This window comes from Chelonoidis abingdonii, chromosome 1 (genome assembly GCF_003597395.2).
Source record: "Chelonoidis abingdonii isolate Lonesome George chromosome 1, CheloAbing_2.0, whole genome shotgun sequence".
NCBI classification, from domain to species: domain Eukaryota; kingdom Metazoa; phylum Chordata; order Testudines; family Testudinidae; genus Chelonoidis; species Chelonoidis abingdonii.
Genome location: NC_133769.1, coordinates 208010850 through 208037898, shown reverse-complemented (window position 1 = coordinate 208037898; position 27049 = coordinate 208010850).

Genomic DNA, 27049 nt, shown 5'->3' with positions numbered 1-27049 from the left:
TAAATGATTTCATGTTGGAGGGATACCTCTTTTAGCTTTCAGAGCTGCTAAGTATGGACCAATTTCTGATATCCTTGCTCATTTGAGTAGCATCTTCCTCCAAGTGTAGAAATATTGGCTTGAATGGGATAATTTATGGAGTAAAAGCCTTATTCTCAATGAATAGTACCATCATAAAGGGACCTGTCGCAGGGTGGTTACCCCGCTCCTGCCCTGAAGGGCTTAAAATGATCCTGGGAGAGGGCTGTGGCAGGGGAAAGGCTGGGTTGATTGGAAAGCAGCCACAGTTGTGGCTGGCTTAATGCAGGCCCAGCTGGCCCTTATAAGAGGGCTGGGTTCAGACACCAAGACACACTCTCTCTCTCTCTAGCTACATGGAAAGAGGAGGACTTGGCTGCCTGGGAAGCTGAGGAGGGTATCTAGGGCAGGGCAGTGCTGGGGAAGGGCAGAGGGAGCTGGGGAGCTCCAGCCTAGCAGAGACCCAGGCTGAGGCCAAGGTGATGGCCCACGAAAGGGTACTAGGGCTGCAGAGAGGCAGCCCAGACCTAGGTAGAGGCAACTGGTCCGACTCCCCCTTACCGATGATGAGTGGTACAGACTGTAGTCTGTGCCAGGGAGTGGGGGCTAGACGATGACTGACAGTTGCCACTGAGGCAAGGGAGGGATAGAGGGTGGGGGTTCCCTGGGGAGGAGAAACTCAGACTAAGGGTGTACTGCCAGGGGGCAGAACCCACATCTAGAAGGGCACTGGGGTCCGGGAGGGACACAGGCCAGCAGCAGGCGAGATGGCAGCTGGCAGAGGGTGCTCCTAGCTGAGAAGAGCTAATTCCCTGGACAACCAGTAGGAGGCACCTCGCCAGTGAGTCATCACCCCACCACAGGTCCCCTATAGTAGAGATGTTGTTTTTTTTTTAAATAGTATCTTGGTAGACAGTAAAAGCAATAAGGAAGTGTTCTGATGATGGTAATGATACATGTTAATATCTTATCCATCATAAGTTGTTGAAATAGCACAGAGTTCTGGTTCTTTTGGGAATAATAGTTATAACACCTAGCAGCTCCATCTGAGATCGGGAATCCATTGTGGTAGTGTCATGGGCTGGCTGGCATGTTGAGGAAGGCTGGGCTCAGCTTTGCTCACGACTTAGCATCTGTCCCACAGCCTCACTAAGCAGTTGGCAACATCAGAGCTAATTAGTGACCTCAGTTGGGTATAATGGGATTTACTTAGAAAATGAGCCCAGCTGTGGTGGTAAAACAGGAAAGCGCCACAAACAGAGCTGGGAACTCCAAGTCCCTGAGACAGCCTCCTTGACTGGATTTCAATGAAGATAGAAGATTCACTAGGAGTTGAGAAGGATGGGTTGCACTTATTTAAATGCTTTCCTACCCAAAATCAGATATGAGTTCATAGGGGTTCTGTTCCAGAGTTGGGATGAGTTTTAGGGTGAGTCTTGTGAGGTTTTTCTTTACCAAAATGATTAGGCTATCCCTATATATGAAGTACAGTATCTCCACTTCTGTGATGGCCCATCATTAATGACACTAACTCAGGTTACCAGCGTGTATGAAGGTTGGAGTTAGCAACACTCTTGTATGAGCCCTCCGGCAGAGTCGTATTTTAAGTTTGAAAAAAAGCTACCCTCAATCCTTTAGCACCTTTAAAATAAAAACACCCTATCCATATGAAAGAAATGTTATTGGTAACTCAAATAACAGCACATTACACCTTGGCCTAAACTTACTCCTTAAGTTTCACTGATCAGATGGTTTCCCCTGAAGAACCTCCAATGTTCTAACCCCTAGTTTCCTCTATCCTGAGATACTCCATCCCCTCATGTCTTGGTTAAAGCTAACAAGAGTTGCCTTCCAGCAGGAGTCAGCAATAATTAATCAGCATCTTTTTATATGAAGTTCTAGCCCCTGATCCTCAGTGGCTAAACAGAAGAGCTTAGATTCCTATGCATAGACCTAGGTATGACTGCCCTGCTATAATGTAATCAAACTTCAGTCAGATCTGTTGTTTCAATGGTGGTTTGAAGAATTTTTGTGAGCAATGTTAATGTTGCATTTGAAAGACATTCCATCTACACCCAAGAAATTGTAGAACATGAAACTGTACTTGATGCCCTCTCAGCCTTAGGCTATATCTTCATAACAAAAAGGCATTTCAGGGAGATAAGTTGTGTGTGTTAGCTATCCAGCTGTATAATCCTAGTGGAGACAAGGCACAGGAACTTTTTACTGTGATTTAGCTAGTCCAAGGTTGACTACTGGGGGAGGAAATAGTGTTGATCTCACTTACCTATGTCATAGCAGAAACTGCCTATGCTTTGTCTCCACTAGGATTATACAGCTGGATAACTAACACACACAAGTTCTCTCTCTGAAACATCTTTTTTTGGCAGTGAAGGTGTAAGACACTTGTAAATGGTCCCTCCACATCAAGGTGAGGCACCGTGCTTGGTAGTGTGGAGAAGCTTGCACTTGTTCTGCCTTTGCTGAACATATTTGGGGGAAAAAACAAGATTTAATTCTTCAGCACTGCCCATGCTGTATCTTTTACCTTTAGCACAGCAGAGTGGTGCAGTAGAGGTGTGCTGGGTCCATGACTCAGAGGTGAATAGATATTTTTTTCCCTCACTTAGTCTGGGCAGTGTCCACTGATTCCTTGGACTCATTTTTGGAGCAATGGGCATTGTCTGAGGTTCTCCTTCTGGTTCTCTTGTAGGTCATATGGTCAAAACATCCCTCTCTTTGTTCTTCTTTTTTGCCTGTCTGACTCAGTTTGTGTCTGGGTTCTGTGGCCCCTCTCTTAAAGGGGAGATGGTTCTATTGATTTGGTGGGCTCCAGCCACCAAACCTAGTCATAAAATAGGCATACACCTTTCACAAGCACTAAATTCACTTTAATATGAACAGAGAAATCGTCCAAGGAAAGACAATGTTTTCCTAGATGCACCGATATAAAGTGATGGTTATTTCACACTGGGATCTCTCAATATGCAAGAGATACATAATTTTATAACTATTCAGCTTTACAGATACCCAAGCATGCTGAAAATAGGACCATACATTTATGGGAGACAAAACAGTTTCATTAAAAAAACCCCTTCATTCATGGGTGTATGGTCTAGGGTATTTTGGTAGCCATTATGAAAGAAATGCCCCACCCATCCCACCTGCTTTTATTCTGATTGTGAATATTAAAGTTGAAAGATTCCTAACTTACAATAAAAGATTGAAAAAACTGTCCTTATTTCATACAAAATTGTTAAACTTAAAATTTATCTCATAGTGTTTAGTTATCAGTGCTCACCAAGAGACTCACACTGCAGTCATTAAATCTTATTACAAAACAAAGTGCAGAAAGTAATTGCCCATGTTTGTAAGTAGCTTAGAATTGATTTAAAAATGCATAAAGAGAAACTGCAAAATTTTCTTCAGGCTCAAGCCTGTTAAGCCCTTCAGGTAAACACTACACCAGCTCATTCCCCTAGTTACCTTCTCTGTTTTCTACTGATGTGGCAAGATGGGGATTTTCCCTGTTTTTGAAGACAATGAAACGATGTGTGATCCGTTTCATTGCAGGAAAGCTGTATAAGATATGGAAGGCCTAAATTCATATTAAAGTTAGGAAGCGTTAGGAGAAGCTCACCAAGTACTTTAGTTTAAGCTGTTCCTCAGACTATGTTCCCTGTTCCCTCTTCCCCGGACACTACCACAAAAGACTGTATTTTCCAAATGATGTATCGGGAATTAAGTGCTTCAGTTCCTTGGCTCTTAATGTGATTTTTTTAAATTTTTTTTTAGTGAATTCCCTCCACCCACCGATACCACATTGAGACTGAAACCTTATGTGAGGATATAGATATCCTTGCAACATTAACAAATAAGGATGCATGTAAGTATCTGGGTAACTTTAGAAAGTGCCTATATGTTAGGTTATAATTAATTTATTTGCAAATATTTCTTGAACTATGTATTTAAAACCAGTCTTTTTCTGGGGAGGCTGGGAGTGGAAGGGGTGAGAAAGCAATTATGTTTGGTACATTTGATATAACATGATGAAATAAGTTAAACAACTTTCTATATTATATTTTCCTTTATTACGTAATCATTTTCCCCGAATGAGCAAGACTTTGTATGAGTTGAAACAAATTCAGGTGCTTCAGAAAAAGCAAGAAATAGTCAAATCTTACGGCATTCAGACCGCAGCAAGCAACCTTTTAATTTTAACTGTCACACATTTAAGCTACACAGCATGTCTCTGTCAGTGTGTTCAGAATTCTTAAAATCTGTATTGTGTAATCACTTTCTCTTCCTTTTGGATTCACATTTTTCTTTCAGCAGCAGCTGCGGGAAGTGGTAAAGAGGAGACTGAAGGTTTTGTGTTGTTTTTTTTTTACCACTATACTTTCCATCATGCACCAGACAAATGTCTTATCTAGCTCAGTGACCCCCAACACTTTGTTTTGAATCCCCACAGCATTACAGTTTTCAAGTCAGTGCCTCCAGCCCAAGGAAAGGCAAGGGGGCAAACAGCCCTGCCCTATAACCTTGGCATAGTGGCTAGGTAGAGGAGTCCTTGAGTTCTGGGACTAGCACCCCTAACCTTTGCAGGTAGGGTAAGAAGGAACTTGGCTATGCGCCTCCCCTGATATGGCCACTCGGAATATGATGGGTCTTCTTTAAGGGTGAGGTCGAGAGTGCACTCCGCAGGAATAAGAGCACCCAGCTGAGAATGCTTTTTGGAGGAGTGAGCTATGATTTCTGTGTGTTAATTTACAAAACTGCATTGTATTTTTTCCTTTCTGAACAATGACAATCATCAAAAAGATATAACTGAAAGGATTACGAATGGATTTTGCTCCTCTTTGTGTTAACTTAGAGCATCTTTGGGGAGTTTTGAATAGCCTTTATTCATAGCCAAGTAAAAACACATGTTTTTGCAACTTATTCTCAATTCAGTCCGTGGGACTAGATCTGCACAGCTGCCCTTCATGCTAACAGAACTGAAGCCTCATATATTTTGCTGAGTACATCCTTATAGACATTACTATTAACTTGTGATCCTAAGAACCCCTCAGTGCCAACTGGCAAAGGGTTTACTATTCTATAACAGTAGCCCCTGAAAGGCCTGGCAAATTCATGACACCCAACACATTGTTATGATAGTATTTATCTATAAAGACTGTCATGTGAGGTCTTAAATGAAAGTCAAGATCATGCTGCTCCTCAGTCATTGCATGATGTATGTAGAGATATTTAAGAATTAGTGTATGTATGCTAAACATATGTCTAAACTAAGGCTTGGTTGACAAACAAGTTTTTGAGTCAGACAAAAGATGTTGATTCACCTGTTTTGCGGTGGCAGCTATGTAAATTAAACCTCATAAGTCAACATAGTGGAAGCCAAATCTTCATGTGGCGTAAACAGAGCTGGGAAGTCACTGGAATATAACCATCAGGGGTTATCCTGATTCTGGAGAGAACATATTGAACTTTGGGAATATATGAAGGCAAAAGGACACATTTATTCACCAGTGAGGGAGCAAAGAGGACAGTGCTTTTTTGCATTAAGGAAAGGTGGACGGGTCCCAGTCATATTGGTGTGGTTTTAGGTGGGAAACATTTCTTTTGACAAAGATTTTAGCCTGTTATAGTTAACTTTAACTCACTTCTTAGTCTATGCTGCTTGTTTTGTATTCAGCCATTTCTGTCTCCATTATCCGTACTCACTATCTCCTAAATCTTCATCTTAAGTTTATTATAATGATCGTTTTTGCGATAACTCTATCTCAGTGCTGTGATGGTATAAAGGACCTCATTACTGAGTTGTAGCAATCGAGCTGTGTGTATACTGTTCCCTTCGGGACAGCAACCTGGTGATTTTTGTGAGCGTCCAGTGATGGACTGGATACTACAGGGGGATGCTTTCAGTGGAGTACACCTACTGTTACCTGAAAGGCAAAATAAGAGCTGCCAGAGCCCTGAGGATATTGCTTGTTGGGGTGGGTGGCTAACAGACAGGTGTTGTTAGGGAGCTGACATTGAGTTAAGCACAGCAAGTTTCTTTCTCATTGAGGCAGGGATGGGGGGAACAAGGCAACTTGCAGCTTGAGAAGCTGCCACACAGCTCTTTGAATCACGTGATTACACGGGAATCTCAACTTTCATTTAAAATAAAAAGGCAGTCTCTAGCCCTCTGTGTTGTAGACAAGATCTTGAAAACATAAACCCCAAGATCTTGAAAACATAAACCTCAAAACTCAGATGGACAATAACTTTCATTATTTTTAAGCCAATAAATAAGGCAATAACTTTCATTATATTTTAAAGAAAAAAGTTGTTTCCTTTTAACAAAGGCAGTATTGCCAACTGCATACGTTTCTTCTGAAAAGAAAAGACCCCTCCCTGTGGGGCCATATTTACAAGATGCCCCAAAACAAAAACAAAAAACAAAAAACCACAATTAAAAGTTTGAGGAAACGCTGCTGTCAGTCCCAGATCATCCCCTGTGCTGAGTATGGGCATGTAAGAAACTGGAAACTCAGTGGATTTCCACTCCCTGAGTTTTCAGCAAATTGTACATTCAGGAGTGGGTTGACCCCTCTCACAGAGAACTGGCAAGGGGGCCCAGCCCACAGACCCTGTTCCTAAGAAAGCTGTAGTCTGGGACCAGCAACCTGACACTGTGTCTGTCTTCTCTTGCCCTCCCTTATTCCCCAAGCTCATGTGGGTCTTGCAGGGGCTGGGCTTCCCTGGCAGCCAGTGCCCTGCAGCAGGGCTTGAGGGGACAGGGTGAGCATGCCACAGAGCAGGCATTCTGCTTGTCCTTATCCCCACATCTGCTCAGGCCTGAATCTGAAGGTTTTTACCCCAGTTACGGAAGCAGAGGGGAGAATTTGCCTGTTACTCCAGTGCAATCTACTTGAACCCTGAGGAGGCTGTTGTATAATGTGCCCATGGAGAAAGCAGTTAATTCCATTAGTCTGACTATTTTCATATTTGAAAACAAATTAAACCATTTTTCTTATCACTGGTGAAACTCTGATAAAATCACTGGGCCAAATCCCTTCTTGTCTAATTCCATTGACTTCACTGGGATTATACCAGGGATGGATTTTGCCCATTGTTTTGTTTTCCAGATGAGAACTGTGAATGATGCTGCTGAATTATAAAGAATTCTCTCTCGGTTTTTTATTTGAATGACCTTATCTTTGGTTTGGCCATCAGATTGTGATGTCGGCAACCTTTGTAATCCTTGGACAAGAGGGTGTAATTCAGACCTAGTCAATATGGATATAACTGCAGCAGTACTAACACCAGCTGAAGACAAAGGTTTCCTAGCAACTGGAACTCAGTAAAAGCTCACTGAGTAACAGTTCAAATATGTCATGTAGAGCTGGGATGGGGATATAAGTTAGTGGAGTCTCCACGCAAGTCAAAACAAGCTACATCTTCAAAACAGTTACCCCACTTGAGGGTAGGTTTTATTAACATAAAGGGTGATTAAAAGTCATTACAGAATATCAGCCCAAGATGCCTGCTCAAACTAGGCTGCTCCTATGGCTCTTTTCTCAGACTAAGCCTTCCTACTAGGAGCTTGACTGCTTCTGGGGTTCGTTCTCTCAGGACCTGTCAGTTCCAGACCCAAGCCCCCTCTTTCAGAAGTGAAGTCTAATGAGCCATTTCTGTCTTTGTGAGTGAGCAGGAATTAATCTGCAGCACTCTGCAGGGTTCCAGCATCTGGTAACTAGATGGGGCAACCGCTGAATCCTGCTGTCCTGACACAGAGAAGAATAGAAAATAAGTATCTAGATTACTCAAGAGCCTGCAGAAATCCTGTGTATGTGCCCAGACTTGAGCACTGGGAGGGTACATTTAAACTGCAAATCTCTTTACATGCATATGTCAAATGTACCGCAACTCTAAGGCAAGCACTAGAGGCTCTAGCATCTGGTGGGTGTCAGTAAACAGGCAGTGCCATGGCTCACACGACAGGATTGTTTACTGGGGCTGGCAAAAGAGGAAGTTGTTACAAACACCTCCAGTAGAGTGGCTTAATTACAATGTTCACAGCAATTCCTAGCTGGGGCCCCTAGGGGCAGCTGCATTCCTGAGGCCTAAGCACCTAGAATACTACTTTCCCCAGTTACGGATCACATGCAGGTCCCACTGGCCAGGGCTCAGCCCCACTGCCCGCTGACTCATTGGGAGCCCCTCCACATGGTTCTCCAGACAAAGCTGCATTCTCCTCGGTAATGATTAGGCTGCAAGCCCCACCCCACAGTCTCTATGATGTATATCTACACAAGCCCTTCTATGAGTACCTTGGAAGTCTAGGTGCAGCTTCTGTACTCCTGAGTCTCCTCCACTCTGTGGTCTGCAGATGAAAGGTACTATAGAGATACTGTCTTATTATCCTGTATGTCGGTTATTACTCAGAAAACACCCTACTAACAGGGAGATTAGGACTCTTGCTGCATTAATCCCCACACCTGGGGAGCTGGTTTAATCGAAAACTCACATTTTTACAGTGAACTGTGGGTTTTAGTGTTCCTTTTATCTTTAGCACTTCCAAAATTTCACCCAGCAACATTTCAGACTTGAATTTTCACATCCAAATTTATTTCCTTCTCCAGTAATAGCTCAAAGCAGTAAAAGAACTTTCATGAAATATGCAATAGAGTTTGCTTTGACTTTTCCCCATAAAACACCTATGGCCAATTGTTCCTAACATTACAAAGTCGTCATCTTTCATATGGAAATAGCAACATTTCCAAGTTAATAGAAAGGTTTGAAATCTATATGAGGGCTTCAGGAGAGGCAAAGTGCAACTTTGCTATACCTCCTGGAAATGAAAAGATTGGACACTTGTTCACAATATGTTCAGTGGTTAGGAAGTCTCCATGTTCACACTGTGGTGAATACTTGATTCTCCATTTGTGAATCAGGTGCATGCATCTTCCATGTAACATCCTAATGGAGTTGAAGGTTGTCCATTGTCTTCAGCAGAGAAAGAAACCAGGAGGTTCAACAGTGGGATCGTCTATGAGGTGCTTGTTGTTTACATCACAGCCTGCCCATTGCATCTGCCAGGTGTCTTTTGGGTTGAAGTTGGATGACAAAAGACCTGCTCCAGCTACCCAGAATGTTTGTCGAGTCTTAATGTGAGTAAAAGGTGAGTGAACAAGATTATCATGGAGTGGGAGCTTTTGGTTAGCTAGAGTTTTCTCGAACTCGCATAACATAGCTCTTTCTCACTAGATGGTTGGAGGAAAGATGTTTGTGAGGATTGGAAGTCTAGGCAGCGGAGTGGGTTTCAGGGTGCCAATTACAAGTCTCACAGTCATTACAAGGTTACACTGCAGAGGATATTTTGAAAGTGCTTTAGGTTCTGGTACATGGAAGCATCCCAGTTCAGGAAGCACGGTTAAACACATCTAACTTGAAGCACATACTTATGTCCCATTGAAGTCCCTAGTTTCTAAGCACATGGCTGAGTGCTCTCTTGAATCAGGATCTTAGTTTCTGAAGGGGATACTTTCTCTTAATTTTCACTGTACAGCATTGCTTAGCGTACATTAATACTGTCATTACTTTATCAATAACCAATCGGAATACAGGAGAACTGGAGACTGGCTAATCACAGCCTGGAGAAAATTGTAAGCTGATATCAGTACAAATGAGCAGGTATGAGAATTTGCTCAAATACAACTTTTTAGTATCTTCATTAGTGCTGTAACAGCAGTCAATTTTTTTGCAGAAGAATTAAGATAAATGCTAGTTAGATGGGCAGTGTACTTGTACTTTACTTATTCTCTCTTCTCAGAAGATCCTGTGGGTGACATCCTGGCCCCGCTGAAGCAGGTAGCAAAACTCCTATTGAATTCAGTGAGGCCAGGATTTCTCCCAATAAGTAAGTGTCTTGCGGATAAAATATTTGGCTCCCCATCTTGGTGTGATATTCATAAATTTAGGATAACTTCCTCAAAATGAAGATTTCCATCTGTAAGGGAATCTTCAAGCAAGAAGTTCCTAACTGAAGTGCTATATGTTAAAATTCCCTTACAAAGTGATTGGTGCTATAATCACACAAAGAACCCTGGAGTCAATGGTGTCTCCAACACCTAACATGGGGCAGTGAATACAACTCTCTACACTAGTTTTAGATGCCAATAATATCAACTGTTTCAGAAGAATCTGAATGCTAGACAAGTTTAAAAAACATGTTTGGTCCAAATTCTACTCCTACACCCAAGTAAATCTCATTTCAACAGAGTTATTCCAAATTTAAATCAGTGTAACTGATTGCAGCATCTGACCCTTTCAGATCACAGTTAAATTGAGTTAGATCTTGATCCTGCAGTCAGATCTGTACTTATTCAGAGCCTCATGGAATACCATAGGTCTCCATGTCAGTTGACCCCTCCCCGCACTATGACAACACAGTATTGGGTCTTAATGTATGATGTATAGCTTCACAAATTAATCACAGGGGTTAATCGCACCTTTTCTCCAATCTACATGAGTGGAAGGCCTGGAACACAATGGAACTGGTGCAATTGTATTGTGTACAGGTGAATAAGACATGAAGAAGTAAAGGAAGAATGCAGTACCTCTACACAGAGAGGCCATGCCACCTGGATTCCATGGAATATACTGTGGGGGGATTCCTGAGCCTCAGCATGGAAGAGGGAGAAAGGAATGGATCAGTGGATTCACAGGTACCTGAAACCAATAGCCAACACATTGTGTGAACTTAGGGTTCTCTAGTCTGAGATGGAGGTGGAAGTTCCAGCCTGGGGAGACATACTCACACTAGCACTGATCAATCAGAGTGTATTTGCAGCAGCACAAACACTGGCAGGGGTTAGCCGCCCTAAGTATGTGCCTAACATCTCAAATGGGTACGCTGCCTTAGCTAAACTCTATTTTTAGCAACCTTGCTCAATCAGAGGAAATATGGGTATGTCGTCTGGAGCCGAGGCATACACAGCTCAAACTGTGGATGGACCATGTGAGAATGGGTCCGGTAGTTACATGAGCTTCATTCTGTTCTGCTGCGACTTTATAGTGTAGGGAGAGGATTCAACCCTGACATCATCTGCTTTGGGCAGCCTCATTTCACAGTCCATTTGACACCCAATGGATCCTGAATTTGGTCCTTCAGTGATCTGAGATCTCAAACAGTTTTTTCAATGTAGTATTTTGTCTAAAGCATTTCAATTTATTGCTAAAGAAGTAATTTAAACACAGAAGTAGAATTAACCTTGTGGGCTACATTACGTTACCATGGTGATTTCAGTTTTAGTGTGACCTTGTTAATTAAATACAAATATTTGCTGGACTGGCTATGATGGCACTGATTCCAAGGAGAGAATGGAGTTTGTTTAAATGTAAAGAACTCAAGTATGCTTTAATTTTTGTGTGTCTGCCTTTATGCAATTGCATGCACATGCACAAGTTATGCATATTATGGCCTATCCTTTCAAAAGTAACAAGAGATTCTGAGTGCCTCAATTTTTGCATGTCATAAAGGGGCAGCACTCAGCAGTTTCTGTAAATGAAGCCCTTTTAAGCTGTCTCAAATTTGGATGCCCAAAAATCACTACCCACTTTTTTGAAAATATAGGCTATATACATTATAGGCTATATCAACATATGGCTATGTAGAAAACAGACACCTTGCATATAATGCAAACAGGTAAGCTCTCCCTGTGACTAGACTGCATGCCAAACATTAAATATGTTTAATTTTGTTATATTCGCTCTAAAAATAAAACATTAAGGTAAAATAAATACTTTTCATTTTTATGCAAGTACTTCAGCTGGAATACAGAATACAAAATATTGATTCAAGAGGCTAGCTGTATTGAAAATCAAATGAGTTTTTGCCATTGCTGAGAGCAGACAAGCCAGTAATCAGCCTGTTCAACTAATCATTACAACAGTGCTGTTTATGGCACTCTAGTTAAGAGTCTGTCAGCAAATTCATTATAAACCTCATTTTCCAGGGATTTATATCTTGGCTATAAAAAGTTGCTCTAATCTGAAACTTTCAATGCATATACTCATGTGGATGGGGATTGAGAGAACTGACCTGCCCTGCCCAGCTGTTTACTGAGGGTCTGCTAGTGCACTATGGAAGTCAGTGGGAAATCTTGCTGTTTACATCAAATGGGATTATGATTTGACCTGCTTGTACCCTATTTATGTTAATGGGAGTGTTGCCATTGGGTTCAATTGGCCTCAGGTTGGGCCCAGTACTACTACCTGCTGCTGATACATGGATCTCTAAAAATGCCTATAAGAAACGTTATCTCAATAAATAGCGCCACTATGACTTAACTCTTGGTAGAAACCTTTCTTATCAGGTATTTCAGTGAGTAAAGTAACCCAACACAGTAGCACACGACAAGGTTTCAAGGCAAAGGTTTAAATGCAAGATTTGATGGAGGTATTGTGATCTAAGTCAAACTGGTCTTTTAACCAAAGTGCTTCTGCTCAGGGTATACCCAAGAGGAAATAGCAATTCCTATGGGCTGTAAGACAAATAAAATACTTAAAACAGTCCCACTTACCTGCAATACATGCATTTGCAAGGTGGAGCCATCACACTAACCAATATGGAAGGCTGTTAAAGTGGTTGCCTAAATGGAGATCAAAGCAGCAAATTCAGATTTTGGTAGACATCAAACTTCCCACCATTTTAGGGTGTTCAGACCTCGGGTTTTGCTTTGGCTCATTATCAAGAAAGGGGACATTTTGCAAAATTTGGATCTGGTTTCAGTGTTTGAACACCCCCAAACTTCAGGGGCATTTGGATCTGGGGTTTTGGTTTGAGTCCATCTATCCATATTTAGGAAACTTTTAAAAATGCACCTTTCCTAATATGTATTCTGTGGGCACTTAGATAATGTCATAAAGGAAGTACTACCACTATTATTATAATACTATAAAAGGGAAACAAAAAGTAAAATAAAACCACAAATAGTGTTAGAGGACTGACATCGTGATGACCTCTGAAACAGGTAAAGATTTTTTTTCAAAAGTGTCTAAAGGCTAGATTTTCAAAGGTATTTAGGCTTTTAAAGTTGAAGGCTTATACTTTTGAAAATCCCACTAGGTGCCAATCTGAATCTTTAGGTGCCTAAATACCTTTGAAAATCTGACCCTGAGTCACTTAGGTGCCTAAGTATCATTGCAAGTCAATAGTACTTAAGCTCTTAAGTGCTTAAGTGAATTCTGAAAATACAATTTAGGCTCCAGAGTTACACAGTTGATTTTGAAGGTTTTGCCCTTTCAAGCCATGATAGCAATGGCACTATGGATTCTGGTTCCATTGCATCATCATTTTCTTCACAAAATTGGGCAACTCCACTGAAATTGTACTGGTGTAGCAGGAGAATTTGGGCTGTTGTGTCTGGTTATTTCAGGTTGCTTCAAGTGGCAAGTGAGAAATACAGTACTTACGGAAAGAGGATAGAAATTAAGGAAACCGGAAACTGAACAGTACAATGAAATGTCATAAAATGTATTAAGGTCTTTATAACATGTTCATTTACTATTTGTAATTGCACAAAAGAAATTCTACCAGTCGAGGTATGAGAAGAAAAAATACCTACTATATTTTCATAAGAAAACCCCACCATTTGCTAATATGAAAGCAACCTGCTGTTTTTCTGGCATGTACCATGAGGGAGCGGCTTATGGAATAAGAAAGTGGGAAGAAACTGGAGGTAGAATTTATTTGGTGAAGATCGTGGTAATATGACTTTATTTCCCTCAGTAAGACAGGATTGCAAGCTTATATCCATGATATGAAATATTATACATCTGAGAGAAAATGATTCCGATGTAGATTAATGTCTCATTTCAAAACATTACAGTATTACATTACCCTGTGAAAGTATTAGTAGACTGTCTATTGACAAAATATGGATTCATCTAGCCATTATGTGACGGAGACTTTATTAGATATGACTAACTTTTTACTATGTTAGATAGGATTCATGACACACAGATGAATATATGACTGGTTAAAAAACCCTTCTCAAATACTGCATAATCCCTGCTCTTTACCATTATCCCAATTTTGATATGTCTGGCATTGCCTCCTTATAGCTGAGCATGTTTTTGGTTCTCTAGTTACTGATTAGCTCCTAATCATCTGCTCTGTACAAGCTCTAAAGGGTAATTTGCTGTTGCATTTTCGTGAGCATTAAGAGCCTTTTTGAATTTGACTAACTTCAGCTCAGTTGTACTGTAATTTCTAATTTTGTGGAAGGTGGTTGTTTATAATTCACAAGATGTTTGTTTTTAAAATAAGCAGTTGCTTCAATACTTAGCCACGCTGCAATCCTGCAACTTGCTCCTGAGTCAGCTGCTCTGCTTGTTTGCTCCATCATTATCTTGGATGAAAAAATGTCAGAGTGATGGAGTACCCAACAGCAGCTTCCCTGAGAAAAAATGAAAAGATTTGCTGAGTGAGCATAAGACCCATTCCACAGAGAATCCTAATATCTGATGGTAAATCCATGAGACAGGACAGAAGAAAGCCTTGTTTCACGGGGGCCAGTTGCTAATGGAAATGTAATCCTCACAGAAGGAAGAGAAGCTAAGAAGCAAGAACTGCCTCTCAGTCATCATTTTCTGAAAGCTGTTCAGTAGCCTATGTATAAAATTATGTCCCACAAAACAACATTAAAAGAATGCTAAGGTTGTATAGTCAAGCACTGAGACCTTAGGAACTGCCCAAATTATGGTTGCCCATACTTATTTCAGTTCAGTCCCTTGTGTGCCTGCATTATGATTTAATTACACAATTACATTCTATTTTTCCCCCACAGGATCCCGACATCATTCAACACACAGGATAGAACGTGTTCTTTTAACATAGGCTTTAAAAATGTAATTTCCTCATTTTTTATAAAACAAACTGAAAAAGAAAAATCGTATCGATTCTCCGCATGGATCATCAGCAGGGCTGGGATCTTTACATCCACAGCACCATCCTCTACCACTTGAACTAAGAGTAATTGGTAGAACCAGGTGGCTGCTGACTTCTGTGTGGATCTGTCACAAGAGGGGAATGGAGTTAGAACCTGCTGGTGGATGTCTCAGCTGTTTGCTAGACAGCAAGGGAATGCTGAGATCTAGAACTTCTGGGTTCCATATCAGGCTCTGAAGGAGGGTGTTTCCAGTGATTACAGACCCTTCTGCGACCTCTCCTCTTCTCTCCTCTCTTCTCTCCTGCTCCTACCCATCTCACCTCTGCCAAACTCCTGACCCATCCTTCTCTTCCTGCCCTCCCCACTCTTCTCCTGCTCCTATCCCACCCCCACACTGTAGCTCTTTCCTCCACCTCTTAATTTCTTAGCCCTCTGCATTTGAGTCAGGCAGGTTCCTACTTCTGCTTCCTGCTGCCTCAGCCCAATATATGTGTGAGGTCACTGAAAGTACAGAGGAGACTGTCTCCCTGCTCTCAGTGTCCGTGCCTGCCACCATAGGAGCCCCTGTCAGGCAAGAGGAATAATTACAGAGAAAATTCTACTAAGCCCCTCCATCCCCTGAATGGAGGTAGCATGCTCAGTTGCTCTATGGGGAGAGCACATGTGCAGTCTGGTTGGCAGGTGGGATGGAGCATGTACTGTATATTCAGTGCAGATGGGCTCTTCAGCCATCTTTTTTAGCTGCCAGTCTCCAACAGGTGTCTAGTGAGTATGTGCAAATCATTTGTTTTAATTTGAGGCTTATAACTTGGCCAAATGTGGGTACTTTTTAGAGATGGTAAAAGCTACATCCTGGCATTAGGACAATCTGCTTGTCAAATTTAAAGTTCTTGCTCCAAAGCATGGACATACTAGAGCATCTAAATAAAACTGTTTTGTTCCTGTTACAGACATTCTTACAACCATCATCTTTCTTTAAGAACATAAGAACGGCTGTACCAGGTCAGACCAAAGGTCCATCTTTGACCTCATTCTGAGAAATGTCTGAACGATTTTAGCTGAAACTTTCAAAAAAGATTCAGCCTGAGACAGATACCTAAACTGCAGCTTGAATAGTTTGAATGTGTAAGGTTATGAGCAACTGAAAATAGGCTCTTATAATGAAAGTACTGGGCAACCAAATCTATTAGGGTCTCTGTCTGCATCACCTGAAATACTTTTGAGTTAGTGGTCAGGGTCCAGTGTATATTGCACAGATGTCCATGTGACAAATATCGCAGTCATAACTGGTAACTTTAACAGTCTCAGCAGGAGGCTATGAACTGATGTGTGTGTTAGCTTGGGTTTGGAGACTAAATTAACCTGTTACCCTTAGATCATCCCTTTGGGTCAGAACTGAGGCTTTTGGGCAAGTCAGGGTGGAAAAGCTGGCCTTGCCACTCACTAGAAAGTAAAGTTAATTTTCCTTTCTATAATAAACTGAAGACCTTAGCTTCTGGTGTGTTTGCTGGGTTCTGGCTTTTCATCCCCTCTGGATACAACAGAACCACATGGTTTTCCCTGATCATAGAACCCCCAATAGCTTTGAAAGGAGGGGGCTGAGATCTGGCCTTGATTTCACCTTAAAAATAAAATAGTCTTCTGTCTTACAGTAGATCTCAAATAAACAGGAGAAAAGTTCTCATAGGATTTTGGGGGGGTTTGCATATTAATTTATCTAAAAGATATAACAACCAACTCTGTTCTTACTAACAAATAAATGTGTTTCACTGCTGGCAAAACTGCCAACACTGCTTGTGAAAGTGAGGAAAATAATTTTTTCTGCCCAGTCCTTAAAGCCTCAAAAAGGAGAAATATACCACCTTTTCTCTGTGTGGCTTTTTTTTTTCACAGCTCTAAAGAAACAAGATGATGCCATTCTGCGGAGAAAGATGCACTATATTACGTTAGTGTTTTATTGTTAACGGTATGGTTTGGGAATGTTCTTTACTTCCCTAGGGAAAAATCTGTTTCACAATGTACTGTTCTTTCTCTAATGATGATCTTAGTCTTCTAGGATAAATGTGCAAGTAGTCTGGATAGGATGTACTTTTCCTCCTACAGCGCAGATGAAATAATTCCTCAGATGGTCTCATAGGGCTGCATTGTGTCCCTGAGATCTGCACACAGAAGCTATCCTCTGCACATTGATCTTTCTCTTCCCACGCTGGGTGAGGTCGTTCCTCAGACATCTTTGGAGCACAATTGTCCCCATCCTGAAACTCTATACTGTCCATGTGCTCAGGCACAAAATGAGATTAAACTAGCTAGAGACAAAGAGTAACAAGAAAAAATTCTACAAATACACTAGAAGCAGGAGGAAGACCAAGGACAGGGTAGGCCTGTTACTCAATGAGGGGGAAGGGGAAATGGCAGAAGTGCTAAATGACTTTTTTGTTTCAGTTTTCACCAAAAAGATTAGTAGCGATTTGGTGTCTATCATAGTGAATGCCAGTGAAAATGAGGTAAGATCAGAGGCTAAATAAGGAAAGAATAAGCTAAAAATTACTTAGACAAGTGAGATGTTTTCGAGTCACCAGGGTCTGATGAAATTTATCCTACTATACTCAAGGAACTGATCAAGGAAATATCTGAGCAATTAGCAATTATCTTTGAAAAGTCATGGAAGACAGGAGAGATTCCAGAGGACTGGAAAAGAGCTCTATATTTGACCATCTGTAAAAAGAGAAATAAGGACAACCCGGGGAATTACAGACCAGTCAGCTTAACTTCAGTATCTGGAAAGATAACAGAGCAAATAATTAAGCAATAATTTGCAAATACCTAGAACAGGAGTGGGCAAACTTTCCCACATCTGGGTGGGGAAATTGAATGCAGGACCATGAATGTAGGGCTGGGGCAGGGAGTTGGGGTGCAGGAGAGAGTGCGGGGTGTGGGAAGGGGTGCTGTGTGCGGGAAGGGTCTCAGGGCAGGGGGTTGGGGCACAGGAGGGGTGTGGGGTGTGGGAGGAGGCTCAGGGCAGGGATTTGGGGTGCAGGGTGCAGGAGGTGTTCAGGGTGCAAGCTCCAGCATGGTGCTGTGCACCTGGAGCAGCTCCGGGGTGGCAGCAGCATGTAGTGGGGCTAAGACAAGCTCCCTGCCTGACCTGGCCCTGGGTTGCGCCATGCTGCTCCTGGAAGCAGCTGGCACCATGTCTCTGTGGCCCCTGGGGTGGGCAGAGGGCTCCGCATACTGCCCTTCCCTGCAGGTACCTCCCCCGAAGCCCCCATTGGCCACGATTCCCTGTTCCTGGCCAATGGGAGCTGCAGAGAGCGGTGCCTGGAGGAGGGCAGCATGCAGAGCCCTCTGCCTCCCTGTCCCCCAGGGGCTGCAGGGATGTGGTGCCGACTGCTTCCAGCAGCGGTGCAGGGCCCATGGCACCATAGGGGTGGCAATCCCATGGGCTGGATCCAAAGCTCTGATGGGCCAGATCCAGCCCGCGGGCCATAGTTTGCCTGCTCCAAACTAGAAAATAATAAGCTGATAAGTTACAGACAGCATAGATTTCTCAAGAACAAATCATGTCAAACCAACCTAGTAGCTTGCTTTGACAGAACAACAAGCCTTGTGGACAGGGAGGAAGCGGTAGATGTGGTATATCTTGACTTTAGTACGGCTTTTGATACTGTCTCACATCTCCTCATAAACAAACTAGGGGAATACAACCTAGATGGAGCTACTATAAGGTGGGTGCATAACTGGGTGGAAAACCATTCCCCAAGAGTAATTATCAGTGGTTTACAGTCAAGCTGGAAGGGCATATCAAGTGGGGTTCCACAGGGTTCAGTTCTGGCTTCTGTTCTGTTCAATATCTTAATCATTTAGACAATGGCATAAAGAGTACAGTTTTAAAGTTTGCGGATGATACTGAGCTGGGAAAAGTTGCAAGTGCTTTGGAGGATAGGATTAAAAATCAAAATCAACTGGAGAAATGGTCTGAAGTAAATAGGATGAAATTCAATAAGGACAAATGCAAAGTACTCCACTTAGGAAGATATAATCAATTGCAAAAATACGAAATGGGAAATCAGTGCCTAGGAAGGAGTATTGTAGAAAACGATCTGGGGTCCATAGTAGAATATTAAGCTAAATATTAATGAACAGTGTAACACTATTGTAAAAAAAGCAAATATCATTCTGGGATGTATTCGCAGGAGTGTTGTAAGCAAGACACAAGAAGTAATTCTTCTACTCTACTCTCTGCTGATGTGGCCTCTGGCTGGGATGATTTAGTTAAGGATGGATCCTGCTTTGAGCAGGGGGTTGGACTAGATGACCTCCGGAGGTCCCTTCCACCTCTGATATTCTATGATTCAACTAGAATATTGTGTCCAGTTCAGCACCTCATTTCAGGAAAGATGTGGACAAACTGGAGAAAGTCTAGAGGAGAGCAACAAAAAGGATTAAAGGTCTAAAAAACATGACCTATGAGGAAAGATTGAAAAAACTAGGTTTGTTTATTCTGGAAAAGAGAAGAAAACTGAGAGGAGACATAACAGTTTTCAAGTACATAAAAGATTGCTACAAGGAGAAGTGAGAAAAATTGTTCTCATTAACCTCTGAGGATAGGACAAGAAACAATGGGCTTAAATTGCAGCAAGAGAGGTTTAGGGTGGATATTAGGCAAAACTTCCTAACTGTCAGATTGGTTAAGCACTGGAATAAATTGCCTAAGGAGGTTGTGGAATCTCCATCTCTGGAGATATTTAAGAGTAGGTTAGATAAATTTCTATCCAGGATAGTCTAGACAGTATTTGGTCCTGCCATGAGGGCAGGGGACTGGACTCAATGACCTCTCAAAGTCCCATCCAGTCCTAGAATCTATGAAAGGTTTCAGTATTAAACACTCAAGTACCTACTCACCTTACAAATGCCAGACAGGCCCTGATCCTGCAGCTTGTTGCATGTGTATAGACTGGTGCAGAGCCCCAGTTAAATCAGTGGGAATCTGCATGGATGCAGTAGTTTGCCCGCATGCCACAAGCTGCAGATTATCAGGGGGTAGCCGTGTTAGTCTGTATCCACAAAAACAAGGAGTCCGGTGGCACCTTAAATACTAACAGATATATTTGGGCATCAGCTTTCAGGGGTAAAAAGTGAGGCTTATGCCCATATATATCTGTTAAGCTGCAGATTGTATGTGCATCCTTAAACCCCAATCTTAACTATGCCCTTGGTGCATATGCACTACGATGCAGTCTTGGATCCTGGGGATACCATGTAATATCATCTTGCCCTTAAAGAAAAGCTCTTAGAATATAATAGGGATGCAACTAGCAGGTTTCATAGAAATGACTCAAAAATCTGCAGGATTTTTATAGCAGCCTATACACTTAAAAAGAGAAAAATATTTCTGTTCTAAGGATTCTGTGGACTGGTAATATTCCTACATTTTTTTGTATAATATTCTCTACTAAATGTTGTAGGACTTTATGGAAAAGTTCTATATAAATGACATATGTAAGAGCTATATATCTGGTATACAAGGAGTAGTAGAAGATACTACGTGTTTGTCTAAGGTTGAAGAAAAAAGAGTTGGCTGTACTTTCCTGCAAGTGCTTTCCTGGAGCTGGGCCTCCATGTTCATGCTGAATAAAATGCAAAAATGAACTGACAAAAAATACTTGGTGACAGTTAATATTTTAAATACTCCATCATTTTTCATCAGGACCTTTGCAGTGTCCTTTCAATATCAAAAATAGGCAGCAAATATGCTACAACCCATACTTTTCATGGTATAGTCAGTAGTGGGACCAGAAGCGGAGTGTATAAGTGACACCCAGCATTTGTGGTGAAGTTGCATTTGCACATCTTTTCTTCATTAGAGATGTTCTTTGGGAATTATTTAATCAAAGTGTACACATGGTTTTAATGGTTAAAATAAGCCTCATTCACCATTTTTTGTCTATGGACATTTAGAAATAGGTGGTGAAAGAGGAGGGGAGATGTTCCTAATCTGTAACATATCTCATGTACAGTAGTATATATTGTACATCATAAAAGCCTAATCACTAATTATGGTACCTGTTAATGGTCTTGTAGGTGAAAATTGCTAACCTGCTTTCAGTATTGTACCTCTGAAATTACTAGGGGGAAGAATACCTGAATGTACTATATGGTTGCTCAATAATTTGAGATTAACAAATTATACATTGACAACAATCAACACAACCATCATATTCACACTGTTGTAATCATTGCTCAAATGAAACGTTGGAAAGGCATCTAGCTGCAGTGCAAGGAGAGTAGTAGGTTTATTTAAAGCTCTAGAATACTCATGCTGAAAAAAGTGGTGAGTAGGTGGAACCAGGTTTTTATGTAAGTGCAGGTACCAGTAGTACCACCTAGAAGAGCAAGACATAACGTGAACAGACTTTTAGTAAGTTTCCCTAAACAGATCTATTGATGCACCTTAGTCTTGACCTGCTATTACAGGTTATCTCTGAGCAAATATTGACAACCGAATATTGCATTAGCTGTGTGGACACATGTCCACAGGGGACTAAGATGAGACCCATTAAGATGACCCATAAATACATTTTCACATCACCTAAACAAGGACTGAATCCCATTTTCCAAAAGCAAAAGGCTAGCGCTCTGCCACATTGGTCTATCAAGTCTCTTACAGCAATAGACTTATGTTTAAGATTCTTGCTTTCCATGTTCTAGGCTATAGCACTGAAACATTGCACAAAAAGTGTGTTTCAGAAGATTGAGTGAAAATAAGAATTAGATTTCAGGCAAAGAATTTGGTCAATACATGAGCTACTCCAGTAATGGAAAGGTAGGCCCCTTTTTCATAACTTTTAATGAGACTTAGCTGGGAGTCAGCTCAGAAAGAAGAAAGAACTGCAGCTGACTTGTGCTAGAAGAAAATACTTTCTTTGCATCCTACAAAAAGTACTTCTTCAGGGAAGTCTGGAGAAATAAAATGTTAAGCCCTGCACATATCATGAATGGATCTCAATATCTATAATCTTAATAGCAAAGATTACAAAAAATTGTTCAAAATTCAATTTCCATAAAGAAGAAACCCTGGAGAACAAATGATATGAATCCTGGGGAAATTACGCTTAATGCATGTTTATGACTGTAGCTGTCTGCCTGAGAGCAAAAAATCAATGGTTTATCCTTACACAAGGCACTCTTGAGGATATGGGAAAGCAAGGTCTGAATAACGTTTTTTGAAATAGCATTGGAGTAAGCTTAAAAAAAAAACCTAAACACCAACGCAGTCTCTGATTGTATAATGCCATATAATACTGCTTACTGCATGCCAGTAACTCTATTTATATCGTGTACATTTCTATTGGTGCTGGGTGTGTTAACCAAAAAGCCAGCTTTCTGTAAAAAGTGAAGAACAGGGATATGTGGAAACCCTGGATTCAGTTTCCAGCTCTGCCATAGACTTTGTGAGATTTTGGGCAGGTGACTTAATCTTTCTGTGCCTAAATTTCCCGTCTGCAAAATGGACGTAATAATATCTTCCTGTGTTTCATGGGTGTTATGAAAATTCATTTTGTTTGGGAGATGTTCAGTGATGGAGAGACCACTCTCCATTCTACTATATAAGCAGTCTCTGTTGTGTTCCTTTATTTCTCATGTTAACGTTAGTGCTGCCTTCTCTTTCATTATCTACTGTCATGCATCTTGAGGAGGCCTAATTATAATGCAATTCACTTCCATAGGGGGAAACTGGGTTTGATTTCTGGCTGGTAGATTGGAAATATTGTACAGATAGCATACATATCCCTTGAGAGAGAGCATATCTGCAGAATGGCTCAGGAACCCTTCTTTTGGCCATTTAACAGCAGAATATCAATCTGTTTTAATTCAGTTTAGTTTATATTAATTTGTTTATCTTTGATGGGTCTTGCTGCCAATCTCTCTGAAGCTTTGATGGACTTTTGATAATCTCAATTTCTGGCTCTTTTGCGTGGATGCTTTAGCTTTGCCTAAGAAATTTGAAATGGGCTGTGTCCTAAAATATTGTACCCATGTTAGTGAGTGATCTCTATAAAGAGCTATTGCTTTGGATCCACCCAGGGAGGAAAATCCTAGCAAATACTGTCATGTAACTTAATCATTAACAACCAATATTACGTAAACCTCAACAAGTGAGTGCATGAGATAGAAACAGGGCCAGCTCCAGGCACCAGCTGAGCAAGCTCGTGCTTGGGGCGGCAGATTCCAAGGGGCGACATTCCAGCTGCCCTTTTTATTTCCTTTTTGGTTTCCTGCTCTGGCCACCCTGTAGAGGGCATCAGCACGGAGGAGGGGAATGCCCTGCAACAAACTCGGTAGGGTAGCCCGCATCTTTCCCTCCCAGCCTACCGGAGCAGCGCAGAGCCCTCCCAACAGGCAGCGTGGCGGGAGTGGCTGCATGGCGAGCACCCTGCTGAAGCCCTGGTTGCCCCCCTTCTCTCTCTCCCCCCGCTCCCTCCCCCTCCCCCCGCTAGACTGGGCACGCACTCCGCTGCACGCAGGTTTTTTTTTCCCACCTGCTTTGCTGCTCCGCCTCCCCCCCGCCCCTGAATTTTGTTTTTTTTGCTTGGGGTGGCAAAAAAGCTAGAGTCAGCCCTGGATAGAAAACCCCAGAGCACTCACAGTTAGTGGTTGTTTGATACTCTCTCATAGTTGACATGCAATAAAGTATAACATAGATATTTTTCTGGTTGTTTAACTGAGGGGCACATTTGCTCCAGTGCAGATGACCTGCATCTGCTTTTGAACTCCATTTAAGCTAGTGTGTAGTCCTTTTGTTGGCCTTGTGCACAGGGGTAGGGGTAAATATCACCCTCACAATGTAATTTTCAGCCTGTACTCAAATGCCTTCACTTAGTTTTTCAGTCAGATCCCCAAATCTCTGGGAGTTTTAGGCATTTGGTCAAATGCCCAAGTGAAATTGGTCACTTGACAAGATGACTGAAAGTATTAGTCATTTGGCCAAATGACTGTCATTCTGCTCTAGTAATACACTTAGTCTCTTAAACTGTCACTGTGTTGGTGGGGCCATTCTGTTACATAACTGACCATACCCTTTTAACCATGGGTTTTTTCTTTTGCACAAGCAGTGTTGCCATAGTAACTTCTTGTTTCTTGACCATGCTGTCTCTCTCAGTTCAGGGCTACTTCTATCAGCATGGTTTCAGGAAAGCTCTGGTTTCAGAAAGTTTCTCTGTTAAAATTGTCTTATCAGAATACATATGAAGTGGTGGTCTCTCTCTGTATATTATAACTGAAGCTGGTAGTACCACCTATTGAAGGTTGCTCAACACTTTCCATTATAAGACCCTGTTTTTAGTGGTTAATAGTTTTCCCAAACTTTAATCATTAGAGCTGAAATTTTCCATGCAGGGGGCTCTCAGATTGGTGCGGGGGGTTATTATTTAAATTTCAGCCAAAATTGTATGTGTGCATGCACTGGCACAGTATAATAGACTTTTTTTTTCTTCAAAAAAGTAGAAATCTACAATATCTCTGGTCCCTCCTACGTTTATACCTATTTTCTCTTTCTAAGCTCAGGCTTAAATTTTCAGAACTGACTAGTGATTTTGAGTGCCCAGAGACACTTTGAAAGATCTTGATTTTTCAGAAGTGCTGAGCACCCATCTTCTGAAAATCAGATTGCGTCACAGGGAGGTCCTACATGAGCAAGTCTGAGCAATTGCCAGAGGTTAAAGTAAGGCAGAGCAGGAGTGAAGCACAGCTTAAAAAAAAGAAGGAGGCACTCCCCCTCCTCTCTCTGGGTTGGGTGACCCGTGCTCTGCCACTGCTCTCTCTCTTGTTTGATCAGTGCAAGGAAAGCTCCCATTCCTGTTTCAGTCTACTTTAAGCACTGGCAGTTGTTTGGACAAAATGATATACAGGCTGAACTTCTGTAGTCCGGCACCCTTGGGACCTGACTGGGTGCCGAATCAGAGAATTTTCCGAACCACAGGAGGTCAATGCAGAGTGCCAGCAGGTCTCCATAGGCACCGGAAGCAGGAGTGTGGGGGGTGCTGCAGCACGACCCCCCACCTGGGGGCCCTGCTGCCACCTGGGGTCCCGGCCGCCGGTTCCCCACCCAGGGGTTCTGATGCCAGTCCCAGGTCCCAGCTCCCGGCCCCTTGCCCATGTCCTAGCTGCCAGCTCCAGATCCTCCTCTTCCCTCCTGGAGCTTCAACTCTGTGAATCAGCTGTTTGTGGCACTCTGGAAGAGCTGGGAGACAGGAGGAGGAGGAGATGGTGGTAAGTGCAGGGCCACTGGTATGTGAGAGGTGCAGCGGGATGGGGGCAAAGAGTGGAGCTTCGCACCAGTGGATGCTCTGCACCCACTAATATTTCCCCGTGAGTGCTCCAGCCCCGGAGCACCTACAGAGTCAGTGCCTATGCTGGACCACCGATGTTGCCGGACCAGGGAGTGCCAGATTAAAGAGGTTCAACCTGTAGTTGATCATGGCAGTGTACGCACACCCCATCTTCTGTCAGGGTGGATAGTGGGTGGGCGGACACTGCAGTTACTGTCTACCCGACTGTCTTGGGCCTCACCACAGTGAGGTCCAATGGTCAGGGTCAAAGCAGTGGCCTTTGGGTTTGGGCTGCCTGGCCTAATGGCTGGGGTCAGTACAGCAGCCCTTATGTTCAGGGCCACATAGCCTAATGGTCAGAGACAATATAGAAACCCTCAGTACAGGACAGTGTCAATATAACAGCCCTTACATATAGGGCAGTGTGGTCTAATGATCGATACCCAAAGGGCAGCCACAGGGGAGGGGGGAACCCGGTGGCCCAGGTATGGGGATACAGGCCCACCCAACTCTACCAGGTCCCAACCCAGGGCCGTAGCAGTGGAAGAGTGGTCCACCACTGGGTCAGCAGGGAATCCCATGGAAACACACTGACCTCATACAGGTGGGAGATGCCACTTGCTCACCCTCCTTGGGTCATCACTTCCTACTATGCTTCCTGAAACTACAGCCCATGGGGCATTGCGATCTCCGGGCTCCTCAGCCCAGGTAATTTCCTTGGGGCCCCATTGGCCACAGATATCCATTCCAGATCGCAGGATTTCCAGCCTCTGCAGGCAAGGACTGTGACAGCTCCTCAACTGGACCCCCTACCAGAGGTCATTCCTCTGTAGCAGTCAGGCCAGACTGAGCCAGGCTGCTCCCTTTTATACTAGCATAGCACTTGGAGCATGCCCACTATGCTCTGATGGGCAGGACTTCTTCCACCCATAGTGTGGTGTTAACCCCTTCCGGCCCAGCGTGGGGTATGCACACCCTGTCACAGTGATTTGTATTGTATTGATGCATCCCACTTGCCAGTGATGCTGTTGGATGGTGGAAACCAATCTTCTATCTTAAGGTTATTGCTGGAATTTCCCCCAAGCAGCATACCATTGCAGAAACTGTTTTGTAAAGTACAGTGTAAGCGTTAAAGTTTGTATTGGCTGCAGGTTGAATATGCAAGTTACTACTGACAACCCCAAATATTAAAAAATTGAGTCAGGCCCTCAGCATCATCTGACTGACTTTAAAATCATGAGATTAAAGAGAGAGAAGGGGGCTTGGCAGAATTAGTTATTTAAAACTATTTTCATGGATAACATCTGTTTATTTTTAAGCATTTTTTTTATTTTTTTTATTTAAATGTTCATAGCTGCAGGAAATTATGGGTGGTTCAGACAATTATTTCGTGACCGTAAATGTTGAAGTTCAAAACATTACAGCTTTATAGCCATCAAAACACAAATTGTCAACATCGCGTGTGTAAATATCCTTCAGTCAAACTCTAAGTTCTCAAGCTGAATTTCTCTTACTTTTCCTAGCTATAAATTTCTATTACCAATGGAAATATTGTGTATGTGTACAATGAAAGCAACATTGACCAACACTGATATATATCTAATCCCGAAAGCCTCTCTCTCTCTCTAAACCATGATTCTTTTTATTTGCCTGCTAGCTTTTGAGCTTTGACATTGTGCTCAGATCATATTTCCAAGCTCTCTTCCACAGTCATAGGGACTGGAGTAACTTTCTTAAAAATTAAAGCCAAAATTCTCATGT